Source organism: Crinia signifera, unplaced genomic scaffold (genome assembly GCF_055691185.1).
Source record: "Crinia signifera unplaced genomic scaffold, ASM5569118v1 HAP2_SCAFFOLD_398, whole genome shotgun sequence".
Classification (NCBI taxonomy): Eukaryota; Metazoa; Chordata; class Amphibia; order Anura; family Myobatrachidae; genus Crinia; species Crinia signifera.
The window spans coordinates 17,501-31,553 of NW_028142291.1; the positions used below are offsets into that span (position 1 = coordinate 17,501).

At 50.9% G+C, this 14,053-nt stretch overlaps 1 long non-coding RNA gene across 2 annotated transcripts in view; it reads right to left on the bottom strand.

Moving 5' to 3' along the window:
- Positions 1-8,402, bottom strand: part of LOC146055233 (uncharacterized) — an 11,651-nt gene extending 3,249 nt beyond the window's left edge. The window contains exons 1-3 of one of the 2 annotated variants that reach the window (XR_014468539.1): positions 8,157-8,402; positions 1,185-1,398; positions 24-247 (exon numbers count right to left, since the gene is read on the bottom strand). This is a non-coding gene — a long non-coding RNA (uncharacterized LOC146055233). Of the gene's footprint in view, positions 1-23; positions 248-1,184; positions 2,275-8,156 lie in introns of those variants that run through there. The other variant, XR_014468538.1, reaches the window with a different exon arrangement.
- Positions 8,403-14,053: the final 5,651 nt, after the last annotated feature.

Genomic DNA, 14,053 nt, shown 5'->3' on the forward strand with positions numbered 1-14,053 from the left:
TCGTGACCGAAGAGTGCACTCACATAGAATCGGTCGCAGGTGGGGGTACTGCAGCATCTGTCGGATAGGGCACCTCTCTCCTCCTCAGCGTCGTTCCTAGCAGCGTTGGGCTGTGTTCTCTGCCGCAGCGCCCTGGGGGCGGAGTTGGGGCAGCTGTCTCCCCGCCTGTATCCTTCCCGTCTATGTTGGGCGGTGTCCTGAGCAACGTCCTGGGGGTCCTCAGTGGCAGCAAGGTTTTAGTAGCATCCTGAAGGGGAGGGAAGAGGAGGAAAACATCCATATTTAAAAAAAAAAAATGCTGGTCTACAACAGTATGTAAAAATAGCGGCATAGTGAGTTTAGGAGAATCCTGTTCAAAAACTTGCAAAGAGATGGTGCCAGTGTGCACGCTCAGAGAGCAGATAAAGGGCGGGAAGGGGATTGAAAATAGGTCCTGGCATTTAAAGTACACAGGCCCACCTTGGTGTCAATAGTGTCAACACATTTGTGCGCGAGCGCTCAGGAAAAGAGGGTGTGGACACTCAAAATTGGCCTTGTGTAGTGTTCCACACCATATACCACTTCTACACATTCTGCAACAAAATAATAGACCCCATTATACTTGCCCCTTACACATTATGCCAAACGTATTGAGCCAAAATTCACATAATGCCACGCGGATTGAGCCAAAATTCACATAATGCCACGCGGATTATTTTTTATTCCCAGCGGTGGCAGGCGGCATTTCAAGGAAAAAAAACCTAACCCCATTGCACCTACCCCACACTGTCCCCCATCGCAGCAGCCCCACACTGTCCCCATCGCACCAGCCCCACACTGTAGTCTCCCATCACACCAGCCCCACACTGTCCCCATCACACCAGCCCCACACTGTAGTCTCCCCATTGCACCTGCTCCACACTGTAGTCTCCCCATTGCTCCAGCCCGCACTGTAGTCTCCCCATTGCAACAGCCCCACACTGTCACCATCGCACCAGCCCCACACTGTCTTTCATCACAACAGCCCCTTAAATTGTAAGCCATCAAAATGTCACCCTTATACTGTATGTAGAAATGGAGGAGGGCGGCTGGTGCAGCAGTAAACGGGAGGCCGAGGCAGCAGCGTGGGAGGAAGGAAAGGCAGTCAGGACATGGTGGCAGCGGGGGTAGCCGGCGACATCATGCAGCAGTCTAACTGTACTCACCACCAGACGGTCCACACCAGGGCAGCGCTGCAGGGCTGACCAGTCTCCTCCTGTGGTCCAGGCGGCGCAGCTCCCGGAAGTACGCGTCCACTGTCCTGTGATCTGGAAGACGGGGCAGCTGGGAGGCGGCACACGCGGATTGGCTCCTCTGTCAATCACAGGTCATGTGTACATGTGTCCAATCCTCACAGACAAGGGCGGGCATACAGCCTATCTAGCAGGCAGCCCAGCCCTAGAAACAGAATGTATTCCTAAATCACTCACCAAGGTAACCCATTGTACTAACCTAGTGCACGCACTACTCGATTTGTCATACACTGTTCCCAAATCATAGTTTGATAAGCCGCGTGGTCGCATTGTCCCATTTGGGATGCTGCACCTTAGAAGGGACTAGGGTTGCACTGGCCTCTAGGGGTACAGAGGGAACCCCGCAGTGGACCCACCTCATCCTCTAGGGACCCTTATTCATACTGTGCAGCTGAATTATACATATGTTACATTATATGGCACAACACCGTGACGTTCAGTGTGCACGCAGGTGTGATACATCGGAGCGGCCCATCGCTTTATAAGGATTGTTGCGTTGTGTACCCAGCTTTAGAGAATAACTATAGAATTGTGCTAGATAATTAGTAGTCAATAAATAATATAAAGACCCCAGCAATTGTAACGCAGGTAATGAACTATACCTGTGTGCGCTTAGTAAGGTGCGCTAGTTAATCCACTAAGCTTCCAGATGCATCGGGCAGGTAAGCGATGTCAGGAGGCTGATTCTAATCGTGTAGTTGGGGTAGAGATTGTAGTATGTATTCCCACACACACGTGCGCAAACATACGTTGCTAAGGTTGGCGATCGATGGGCTGCATTATTATTATCATCCTTTATTTATATGCTGCACCAAGGGATCCAAAGCTACCAATACAAAGTACATTACAAATAGGCAAAACATCGATGGTTTGTGATGCTAGAGAGCTGCTGTTGGTAGATGCGGCCCATTGGGGGCAGTGCTAAGCTAAGGACTCTGCAAAAGATGGCAGAGAACCATCAGCCATCGATGGTTAACAACCAAATACATATTACTTTTTACGATTAGAGGAATGGAAGAAGAAACAAGGGGAAGACGCTAGTTAGTCAAAAATGGTGGGGGAAGTAGGTGTTCTTCCCTACAGAAGGGACAACCATCAATTGGTGCAAACCATCGATGGCTCACTGTTTATAATTCCATACCATCAAGGTTTTTCACTGATCACACCATTGATAATTACCCCCGTGGGTGGCCATCCATTTGTCATATAGACAAGGATTATATATATACTAGGTGATTCATCGCGCCCTACGGGCGCTCATCACACCGTCGTAAGGGGCTGCGCCCCCTTAATTTGTGAACATTTGTATATGAGAAAGATGGTTAGAATTGTATGAAAGATGGCCTGCATTGCAACTTGAGTTATAGGTGAAATGTGTTAAATAGAGAGCATATGATGTGGAAGGGGGTGTGTCTTGTTTTGTTTAATTAAAAAGCGGTTACAGAGTAAGATGTACATTGATAGTGTGGATGGTACAGTGACATTTGTGGGTGTGTGGGGGGGGGGGCTGTGTGTGCATGTTGTTTAGGTGTGTGTGTTCAATAGTATAGTAGGGTGTTTCTGAGTCAGCGGCTCCCCACTGGCGGAGGTCACGACACAGGAAAACAGGAGGCTGGGTAGTGATCGGGGGTCCGTGAATTGCGGGAGGGGGGGGGGGGCACGGGGCGCGATAATTCACCTAGTTGGTTATATATTCTTGTAGAAGGATGGTAGGATGTTGCTGTCATTCAGAATGCATTTACATAAACAGTAATAGTAGCAGGTAAAGGTCTGACTTAAAACACCTACAGTGAAACAGAACAGGTGTTATATATTATACAAAGAATTGGTTGATGATGTGTAGGTGGACGTGCACATAGTTCATAGTTGTCACTGGAAAAAAATTGCTACAAGAAAAATTCAACACAGAAAGTTCAACACATGTGGCACTTCATCGGTGTCCATGTCGACACATGAGAATGAATATGAAAACATTCAAAAAAAAGAAAAATAAATCTTCAAAAACTCATGTCAACCTTTTTCATTGTCGACCATAGCCGTGCCAGTGTTTTGCATGTGCCATTTAATCCTGGGGTTGCCGTGAATCGCGCGCGGGGGTGGGGGGGGGAGGGAGGAGGTGAGGGGTGTCCGCGAATCACGGGAGGAGGGGTCGTGGGTGGATGCCGTGAATTGCGGGAGGGGGGGTCGCGGGGGGGATGTGGGTGCCGCGAATCGTGGCACCGTGAACCGTGGGAGGGGGGGCCCGGGGTGTTGTCGCGAATCGTGGGAGGGGGGGATCGTGGGAGTCACCGGGTGTGCTGCGAATCGCCACAAGAAAAAATCAACACAGAAAGGTCAACACATGTAAATGTTGACATAAGTGTGGCACTTCATTGGTGTCCATGTCGACACATGAGAATGAATATGAAAACATTGAAAAAGTGAAAAATAAATCTTGTCAACCTTTTTCATTGTCGACCATAGCCATGTCAGTGTTTTGCATGTGCCATTTAATCGTGGGGATGCCGTGAATGGGGGGGGGGGGGGGGGGGAGGTGCATACCCAACATGACCCTCTCCAGGAGGGACACATTGCTCTGTTTCTGGACTTTCTTCTTAATTTATGGATTACCATCACCTGTGCTTAAACACCTTTCTTGTCAAGTACCCTGTTTAAAATGACAGGTGATGACAATCATAAATTAAGATGGAAGTCCACAAACAGAGCATTCTGTCCTCCTGGAGAGGGTCATGTTGGGAGGTATAGAGGTGTGGGGCGCTCACCTGGTGTGTCTGGTGAGTAGTTGTGTCTTTGCTGTGTAACATGGGGCCTTATTTTAGTTCATTCTTTCTGACAAAATCCTTCTTAGATGTTAGATGGACAAAACCATGTGCACTGCAGGTGGGGCAGGTGTTACTTGTGCAGAGAGAATTAGATTTGGGTGGGGTTTTACTTCAAAGTGAGATCTATATTGCAGTGTAAAAATAAAGCAGTCAGTATTTTCCCTGCACAGAAACAAAATTACTCACCCAAATCTAATTCTCTCTGCACATGTTACATCTGCCCCACCTGCAGTGCACATGGTTTTGTCCATCTAAGAAGGATTTTGTCAGAAAGAATGAACCAAAATAAGGCCCATGGAGAGGCAGAGGCTGTCTGGCACTGTCTGTGGGCTCACTGGGCTGGTTCTCTGTCATGTGAGTCAATCATGTGAGTCAGAGGCTCCACCCAGCGTTATAGCTCCAGACACACTTTGAGTGACAGATGTAGCCAAATATATAAGAGATATATAACCACACACAGGGATCAGCAGCCTCATAACTCCTCCTACTCCTTCCCTTAGCTCCCCCACCTCCTCCTCATCTACTCTCCATCCTCCGCTCCCTCCTCCTCTCCTCTCCTCCCCCCCTCTCCGCCCCCACAACCTCTCTTCAGCTTCCCTTCCTCCGCTCCTCCTCTCCTCTGCTCCTCCTTTCCTCTGCTTCCCCTCCTTTCTTCTGCTTCCAATCCTCTTCACCCCTCCCCTGCTTTCCCTTCTCCTTGTCTCCGCTCCTCTTCTCCTCAGCTACCACATCTCTTTCCCTCCTCCACTACCCCTCCTCCTCCTCTCCTTTGCTTCCCTCCTGCTCACCTCATCTCCTCCGCACCCCCTCCCCTTCTCTCACTTCTCCGCTTCCCCTCTCTTCCTCTCCCCCTCCCCCCTCTCCTCTTCTCCTGCTCTCCCTTCTCCTCTCCTCCTCTACTCTGCTCCCCCTCCTCTTACTCCTCTCCCTCCTCCTCTTCTCTGCTCCCCTTCTCTCTCTCCTCCCCACCACTTTTCGTCGGAGGAGGAGGAGCATTTCAATCGCTGCTGATCATGTACCATGCAGCACCAATGACAAGAGGTACACAGTGCCTTCTGTGCTACTTCTCTACATGTCCGCTTCTCTCCTCCTCCACTCCTTTGCTCCTTCTCTGATCCCCCTCCTCCACTCCTTTGCTCCTTCTTCTCTGATCCCTCTCCTCCTCTCCTCCTTCCCCTCCTCCTCTCCCCAGCTCTCCCTTTCCCCTCTTTTGCTCTCCTCACCAATTTCCCCACACTTTTCTCTCTCTGACTGCCAGTGAACCTGTGCTGGGGTACAGGAAGAGAAGACCCAGCGCCGGGGAGATGGAGCAGGAAGAGATGACTAGCACAGAAGAAGAGAAAGTGCAGCAGACCCAGTCTGCCCAGGAGCAGGGGCAGCAAAATCATCGCTACCATCGCTGCTGATTGTCACAGGAGGTACCCAGCACCAGCTTGCACTGCGCTCCCTTCTCTGCACCTCCTCCATGCCTCCTCTCCTCCTCCTCTCCCCCTCTTCTTGTCTGCTCCTGCTCTCTGTTCTCCCTCCTCCTCAGCTCCCCAACCACCTCCTCCGCTCCCCCTCCTCCTTTCCTGTTTCCCCCTCCTTTCTTTTGCTTCCAATACTCCTCACCCCCTCCCCTACTTTCCTTTCTTCTTTCCTCTCACTCCTCAGCTCCCCTTCCTCTTCTGCTTCCCCTCCTCCTCTCGCTTCCCTCCTGCTCACCTCCTATACTCCGCACCCCCTCCCCTTCTCTGCTCCTCCACTCCCCCTCCTCTCCATCACTTCCCCTCTCCACACCCCCTCTCCTTTTCTTCTCTCTCTCTCCACCCTCTCTCTCTCTCCACCCTCTCCTCTCTCTCTCTCCACCCTCTCTCTCTCCACCCTCTCTCTCTCCACCCTCTCTCTCTCTTCACCCTCCACCCTCTCTCTCTCTCTCCACCCTCTCTCTCTCTCTCTCTCCACTCTCTCTCTCGCCTCACCCTCTCTCTCTCTCGCCTCACCCTCTCTCTCGCCTCACCCCCTCTCTCTCTCGCCTCACCCTCTCTCTCTCGCCTCACCCTCTCTCTATCTCGCCTCACCCTCTCTCTCTCTCGCCTCACCCTTTCTCTCTCTCTCGCCTCACTCTCTCTCTCGCCTCTCTCTCTCTCTCTCTCTCGCCTCACTCTCTCTCTCGCCTCACCCTCTCTCTCTCTCTCTCGCCTCACCCTCTCTCTCTCTCGCCTCACCCTCTCTCTTTACCCTCTCTCTCTCTCTACCCTCTCTCTCTCCACCCTCTCTCTCTCTCTCCACCCTCTCTCGCCTCACCCTCTCTCTCTCTCGCCTCACCCTCTCTCTCTCGCCTCACCCTCTCTCTCGCCTCACCCTCTCTCTCTCCACCCTCTCTCTCCACCCTCTCTCTCTCTCCACCCTCTCTCTCTCTCCACCCTCTCTCTCTCTCTCTCTCCACCCTCTCTCTCTCTCCACCATCTCTCTCTCTCTCCACCCTCTCTCTCTCTATCCACCCTCTCTCTCTCTCTCCACCCTCTCTCTCTCTCTCCACCCTATCTCACCTCACCCTCTCTCTCTCTCACTCACCCTCTCTCTCTCTCGCCTCACCCTCTCTCCCTCCCTCTCTCTCTCTCGCCTCACCCTCTCTCTCTCCTCACCCTCTCTCTCTCTCCTCACCTCTCTCTCTCGCCTCACCCTCTCTCTCTCTCGCCTCACCCTCTCTCTCTCCACCCTCTCTCTCCACCCTCTCTCTCTCTCCACCCTCTCTCTCTCTCCACCCTCTCTCTCTCTCCACCCTCTCTCTCTCTCCACCATCTCTCTCTCTCTCCACCCTCTCTCTCTCTATCCACCCTCTCTCTCTCTCTCCACCCTATCTCACCTCACCCTCTCTCTCTCACCTCACCCTCTCTCTCTCTCGCCTCACCCTCTCTCCCTCCCTCTCTCTCTCTCGCCTCACCCTCTCTCTCTCGCCTCACCCTCTCTCGCCTCACCCTCTCTCTCTCTCGCCTCACCCTCTCTCTCTCCTCACCCTCTCTCTCTCTCGCCTCACCCTCTCTCTCGCCTCACCCTCACTCTCTCTCGCCTCACCCTCACTCTCTCTCTCACCCTCACTCTCGCCTCACCCTCTCTCCACCCTCTCTCTCTCGCCTCACCCTCTCTCTCTCTCTACCCTCTCTCTCTCCACCCTCTCTCTCCCATTCCCAGCAGTCACCTCTCTGGTCACATCCCCCTGTGTTGCTGTATAATGCCCCAATCCCAGCAGTCACCTCTCCGGTCTCATCCTCTGGTGATACTGTATAATGTCTCATTCCCAGCAGACACCTCTCTGGTTACATTCTTCTGATGTTACTGTATACTGTCCCATACCCAGCAGTCACCTCTCCGGTCACATCCCCCGGTGTTACTGTATAATGTCCCATTTCCATCCCCCCGTGTTACTGTATAATGTCCCAATCCCAGCAGTCTTCTCTCCTGTCACATCCCCAGGTGTTACTGTATAATGTCCCATTCCCAGCTGTATCCTCTCAGGTCACATCCCCCGATGTTACTGTATCATGTCCCATTTACAGCAGTCACCTCCCCCGGTGTTACTGTATAATTCCACATTCCCAGCAGTCACATCTCTGGTCACATCCCCCGATGTTACTGTATAATGCCTCATTCCCAGCGGGCACCTCTCCGGTGTTACTGTATAATTCCCCATTCCAGCAGTCACCTCTCTGGTCACATCCCTCGGTGCTAATGTATAATGTCCCATTCCCAGCAGTCACCTCTCTGGTCACACCCCCCCCCCCATTGTTACTGTATAATGCCCCATTCCCAGCAGTCACCTCTCCGGTCTCATCCTCTGGTGTTACTGTATAATGACCCATTCCCAGCAGTCACCTCTCCGGTCACATCCCCTATTGTTACTGTATAATGCCCCATTCCCAGCAGTCACCTCTCCGGTCACATCCCCCGGTGTTACTGTATAATGTTCCATTCCCAGCAGTCATCTCTCTGGTCACAACCCCCGATGTTACTGTATAATGTCCCATTCCCAGCAGTCACCTCCCCCGGTGTTACTGTATAATGACTTATTCCCAGCAGTCACCTCTCCGGTCAGCAGCTGGATGATTTTGTTGGTGAGTTTCAGGATCTTATGGTCATTGTCTCTCTCATTTATCAATGAGTGAGGTTAAGGCACAGTCTTGGAATCCTGGGTCCTGATCCCTCTTCTGAACACATAGGGACGGCTGCTGCTGGGTGTCTCACATTCACCGTCCTTCTTCGGTGGCACATAATCCTAATGGTCCACAGCTGTGGCGTCCACTAGTGGCACTGAGGGTGGGTTTCAATAGTGTTCCCCTAGGGCCACCTAAATTTAATGCTTTTGCGTCTAAATTTAGATGTACCCCTTCACCTTAGTAAATCCAGACGCATTTGCGTCTGGGTTTACAAGCCCCAACACCTTTGCGGCTTGCAAGGCGCCTGTATTCTAACGCTTTAGCGTCTGAATCCAGGCTTTCCGGCTTCCTTAGCGGCTATCTATGTGACTCGAGATTCAAACGCAGTTGCGTCTGAATCTCGCGTACAGTTTAGAAGCGCCGGCATCGCTGTGCCGGGGTGTGCACTTTAACATACCCCCGTTGTCAGCGGTGCCCAGGCGCTGCCTATTTCACTGTGGAACTACAAGTGCCACAGTGACATTGACCTGTCAGCGCTGCTGCTGCTGGCCGGCAGCTACGCTGTTTACATACAGCTAGAGCGGCACAAGCTCAGTCAGACAGAGCTAGAGCGGCACGCGCACGGTTAATCAGAGCCTCTGGCAGGCTGCCAAGTTTCATAGCTAGAGCGGCACGCGAGCCTCTGCACTTCCGGCGCCGTGAAACTACACAAGTACCATAGACGCTGTGCGCATGCGCACAGCATCTATTCTACTAGATTGGGGGGTCTCCCAACTGCCACCCCCCGCAGCGGGACAATGCCTGCCGTGGGTGGGACAGCGGGACAGGACCCGAAAATCGGGACTGTCCCGCTGTAATCGTGACAGTTGGGAGGTATGGTATAACCATCCAGCAAGCAATCCCGTACATGTACTTGGTGTCACCTGAACGCAGCAGTGATCCCAGCCTATATACAGTATGCCCAGTTTTCCTACATCTGCACTAATGGCTACGTGCAGTTTGCTAGCCTGTACGGTTTGGCGCACCTGTATCTCACCACATTGGCATGCCGGGCACATATTTACCATTACACTCACATGTGTTTATTATCATAGAACATAGCAAAGCGCGCATAGCTACTGCAGCAGAGAGAGAGAACATATGGTATACACACAGAGGCTTTCCATAGATTATAATCTGGTCTATATACACCTGTGTCACACTTTGGGAAAGCAGATAGATAATATACAGTGTATAATAATGCAGACAGCACTGGGGCTGAGATATTACAACCTGAGCCATAGAGTAGCGCTGCTGAGGATACACTGGTATGCCCATACACATAGATATCCCCAGTAGCACCATACAGCAGCCCTGTGGGAGTCACATACATGACCAACATACAGACTGAGCTCCAGTCCTCACCCACAGGTTGCTCAATGCTCAGGGGGTGTTCTGCACATGTGCACTTACCAGCCGCTTCTTCTACGCAGGGGCAGAGCGTCCATGGCGTCCCAGTCAGTGACTGCCTCCATCAGAGCAGCCGGGGCAGAGTGCTCATGTAGGGGGAGCAGCAGTGATGACGATGCAATATGTGCCAGGTGTAGTTCCAGCAGCTGCCAATAGGTGGCGATGGTGCGGCACAGCGTGAATGACGTCACTGCATTGTAGCTACGAGATACGCGGACAGTCCGTGTATGAGTGGCTGGTACAGTGGCGTGTACCGTTAGTTCAGCGTCTGGGACAGCCACTCAGGCTGAGCCACCACGGGTTCGAATCCTCCTCCAGTGTCTGCTGTTTCAGGGGCGTGGGGTGTAGCGCCTTCGGATCCGGGAGCAGCCTGAGTTTTTGACTCATCCACTGATACCACAATATTTTCTGCTCAAACTACATAATATTAATAATTAGCCACCATATATAACCAGGAGGAATAACTTTAAGTGGGGGCAGGACGGAGACTGTGTACAGACCAATTACCATTACGGCTGCTCTGATGGAGGCAGTCACTGACTGGGACGCCATGGACGCTCTGCCCCTGCGTAGAATATACAGTTTATTCATTGGCACAAAACAGCAAAATAGGTTAAAATTAAAAAAGTGCATTAAGAAAAAGTGAATAGAAATTGGAGCTGTGTGTCCGTGTCGCTGTACACTTATACAGTGCCCGTGTCAGCAGATTTCCACATACACAATTTTCTTTAATAACTCATGTCGACCTATTCCTGTGTTGACCTTTTTCATGCAGCCTTTTGGATTGTGTCGACCATTTTCAGCGTCAATTTAAACCAGGTCGATCTTTTTCATATGTAGACCTTTTCACTGCAGACCAATAGATCTAATTACTGTCGACTTAATGACCCTCACCCCTGGTCACAGCATCTATAAACTGTTATGTAGGACAGGAGACAAGTCCCGAAAACGAATAGCATTCCTCCCAACTGTCCTGATTACAGTGGTACGGTCCCGCTATTTGGAGCCTGCCCTGATGTCCCTTGAGGGGAGGTGATCATGACTGCTCTGCTTTGTGGGGCAGCCGGTGATTGCTGGATAGGTGCAGTAAGGAGAGACGGGGCTGGGTACGCTGACAAAGAAGATGGAAAACCCGGGGCCTCGATGCCCGGTCCCGCCCCGTTGCACATAGCCCCGCCCCTTTCCAGGGCCAGCTGCATGCAGGTCCCACTGATCTATTGGTAAAAGTTGGAAGGCATGTTTGATGTTCTGTGTATACAATACATTCCTTTTTCTTTTTTAATAGTAGGATCGGCAGCAATTAGCTGTATGCTCTGGCCTTCGTCTGCGGATCTTCACCTCCAATGAAGTGTATGGCCTTTGTCAAACATACATAAAAAAAAAAAAAAAATGATACCCGATCTATTGTCTGCGGGCGCGGCCTGACGGGCAACCCGTACAGACAGACGTGATTCTAGTCTGGCTCTAAACACAGATATTTCTCCATTCCCTGGAGAGAAATTGGCCTCACACCCCTTGCTGAAACAGGTAAGGATCATATGGTCGACCTAAAGATTGTCGACAGTCATTAGGTCAACATACTGCAAGGTTAACATGGGTCAAGGTCAACAGGTCATTTGGTCCAAAAAAGCATTAGGTCGAAATGGTCTAGCTCAACATGGGGTTTTGTACCCGAATGCCGACACAGTCAACATGGACACAGGATTAAGTGCACCGCATCCCCTCGCATGTCTGGCTGGCTTGGCACTCTATGTTATTCTCCTACCACACCCTAGTGCAGGCATTCCCAACCACGGTCCTCAAGGCACACCAACAATACAGGTTTTAATGATATCCAGGCTTGAGCACAGGTGACTTAATAAGTACCTGTGATTTGGATTAATCCATCTGTGCTGAAGCCTGGATATCACTAAAACCTGCACTGTTGGTGTGTCCTGAGGACCGTGGTTGGGAACGCCTGCCCTAGTGGATGGTAGGGCATGAAATTCCGCCTGTCGGCACATGTCGGCTCAAAAAAAAAAAAAAAAACTCCAGTGAAAAACCCAGTCGACCTAGACCATGTTGACCTAATGACCTGTCGACCTAGACCCATGTCGACTTTGCAGTATGTCGACCTGATGACTTTCGACCATCTGATACCGCTGATACCGGTTAATAGATAGAGGTTATCAATCCGCACGGCCTGTAATTGGTATAGCTATCTCACCCCTGCATTACTATATTAAGTAGCACGGCCTGTAATTGGTATAGCTATCTCACCCCTGCATTACTATATTAAGTATCAATTGGTAATGGGGGAGGCGCACCCAGGAATATGTATTAGACTTGGAAGCAAAGAAAGATAAAGTATTCCTACAAGGGGCAATCTAGGTTAGCATATATTAATGTTCTGATTAATGTTATAGGTACATTAATAAAGTGACCCAAGAAACAGAGAATTGGCTAAAACATGATGTTTATTGATTCATTTATTAAGGACAGCGAAATATTAAAAACATAAGTGAAAAGTGATAAATGTGAAATAAAGTGCATTAGAAAAAAATTAAAATAAGTCTGTTACGTGTGTGTTATCGGTCATAGCATGTGTGTCTGTAATACTGTTATTAATCTCCACGCAAATATCAATTATTGCTCTAATTAGGCAGTCTTGTAAATTCATTATCAAAGGGACATGTGCACGTTTCAAGATGACGGGTGCAGCAAAATTGTTAGGAATAAAGGTGCGTACACACGGGGCAATATGATCGCTAGCAATATATTGCTCAGCAATCATATTGCCCAGTGTGCCGTTTTTATCTGCGACCAGAGATGGTCGCAGATGAAAATTTAAACACTGCTGGGTGAAGAGGCAGGGGATGTCGCTGGTCGGAGGAGCATGCTCCTCCGACCAGCGACCATTCAGGGGCTGAAAACGGGAGCGCGCACCCGGCGATTTATCGCTGGTGCACACTCCAATCACTGGCAATATGGTTGCTCAGCGACCATATTCCCAGCGATTTCAGCCCCTATCGCCCCCGTGTGTACACAGCATAATCGCCCCCGGATGACGTCAGCGAACCGGGACAGGGCGGTCTTTTTGTATGGGCTTAATGGGCACTTGCTCTGGGGCCCCAGGTGTATAAGGGCCATACTCTGATAGCTGAGGATCCCCTTTTTCCAGGGATACCAGAATTTTGAAAATCGGCCCTGGGGAAATGGAGATATCCAACTTCAAAGCAGCAGTCCACATCTGACCTGTTAATTGCACTTCCCAGTCAGAATTCTCAGGTTCTCTCTGACTAAGGCTGGTTTCACACACTCCGGCTCCTGCCGGACGGTGAAATCCCGCACGGCCAGGGAGCCGTGCCGCACACACTAGTTGTGAATGGACACTATTGTGTCCATTCACACGGGACGGCAACGCCCGGCCGCACGGTTGAAGCCGAATCCCGCCACTGGAGGGACGGCTGCCGGGCTGTGGCCATCCCTTCCATGATAAACTAGTGTGTGAGGCACGGCTCCCTGGCCGTGCGGGATTTCACCGTCCGGCAGGAGCCGGAGTGTGTGAAACCAGCCTTAAGGTGCCCATACACGTCTCGATGCGGGCGTGCATTTTGAGCTTAATAGCAAGCATCGCATGCCTTGTACATGCGTTGTGCATGCAATGCGATGAAAAGCAAGTACAAAAAGTATGTGCAGCACATACTTTTTGTACAGTGCGATGAGATGCCGCGGGAGCGCGCATCTCAAAGCACACATTGCACCCGCCGCATTGGAATGTGTATGGGCACCTTTAGAGTTTTTCTGAGGAGGGGAGAATAAGGAGAGTTATGGTAGACCTACCTTTGTTAACTCCCTTTCCTTGAAGTCCATGGAACCACAGGGGACATCGGGGTTGTAGGTGGATCCAGGGGGTCCGAGGCACCAATCAGCGAAGCTTTCAATGTTTTCCCAGGATGCCCGGGCCCTCTCCCCTACAGCCCCGCCTCCAGGCTCATCCAGCCAGTTTTAAGTAACAAGCCGTAAGCAGGAAGCGGAGAGAAGAGAAAGACAGGAGGCACACATGCCCATAGACTCGTACAAACCTAAGAGTTAACATGAGCCAAATATGGTCATTACAGGTCACATAATGATAATACCACTCCTAGGGATACCTCAGTAGCAAATTAAAGGGAGGGCGCCCTGTGGTTCCCATGGACTTCAAGGAAAGGGAGTTAACAAAGGTAGGTCTACCATAACTCTCCTTTTCCTTTTCAGGGTCCATGGGTCCCACAGGGGACATCGGGGATGTCACAAGCCGTATATTCAAGGGAGGGTATTTGCCTGAGGTGCCAGAAGAACCCGACGACCAAAGGAAGCATCCTGGGAGGCGAACGTGTCAAAAGCATAAAATCTG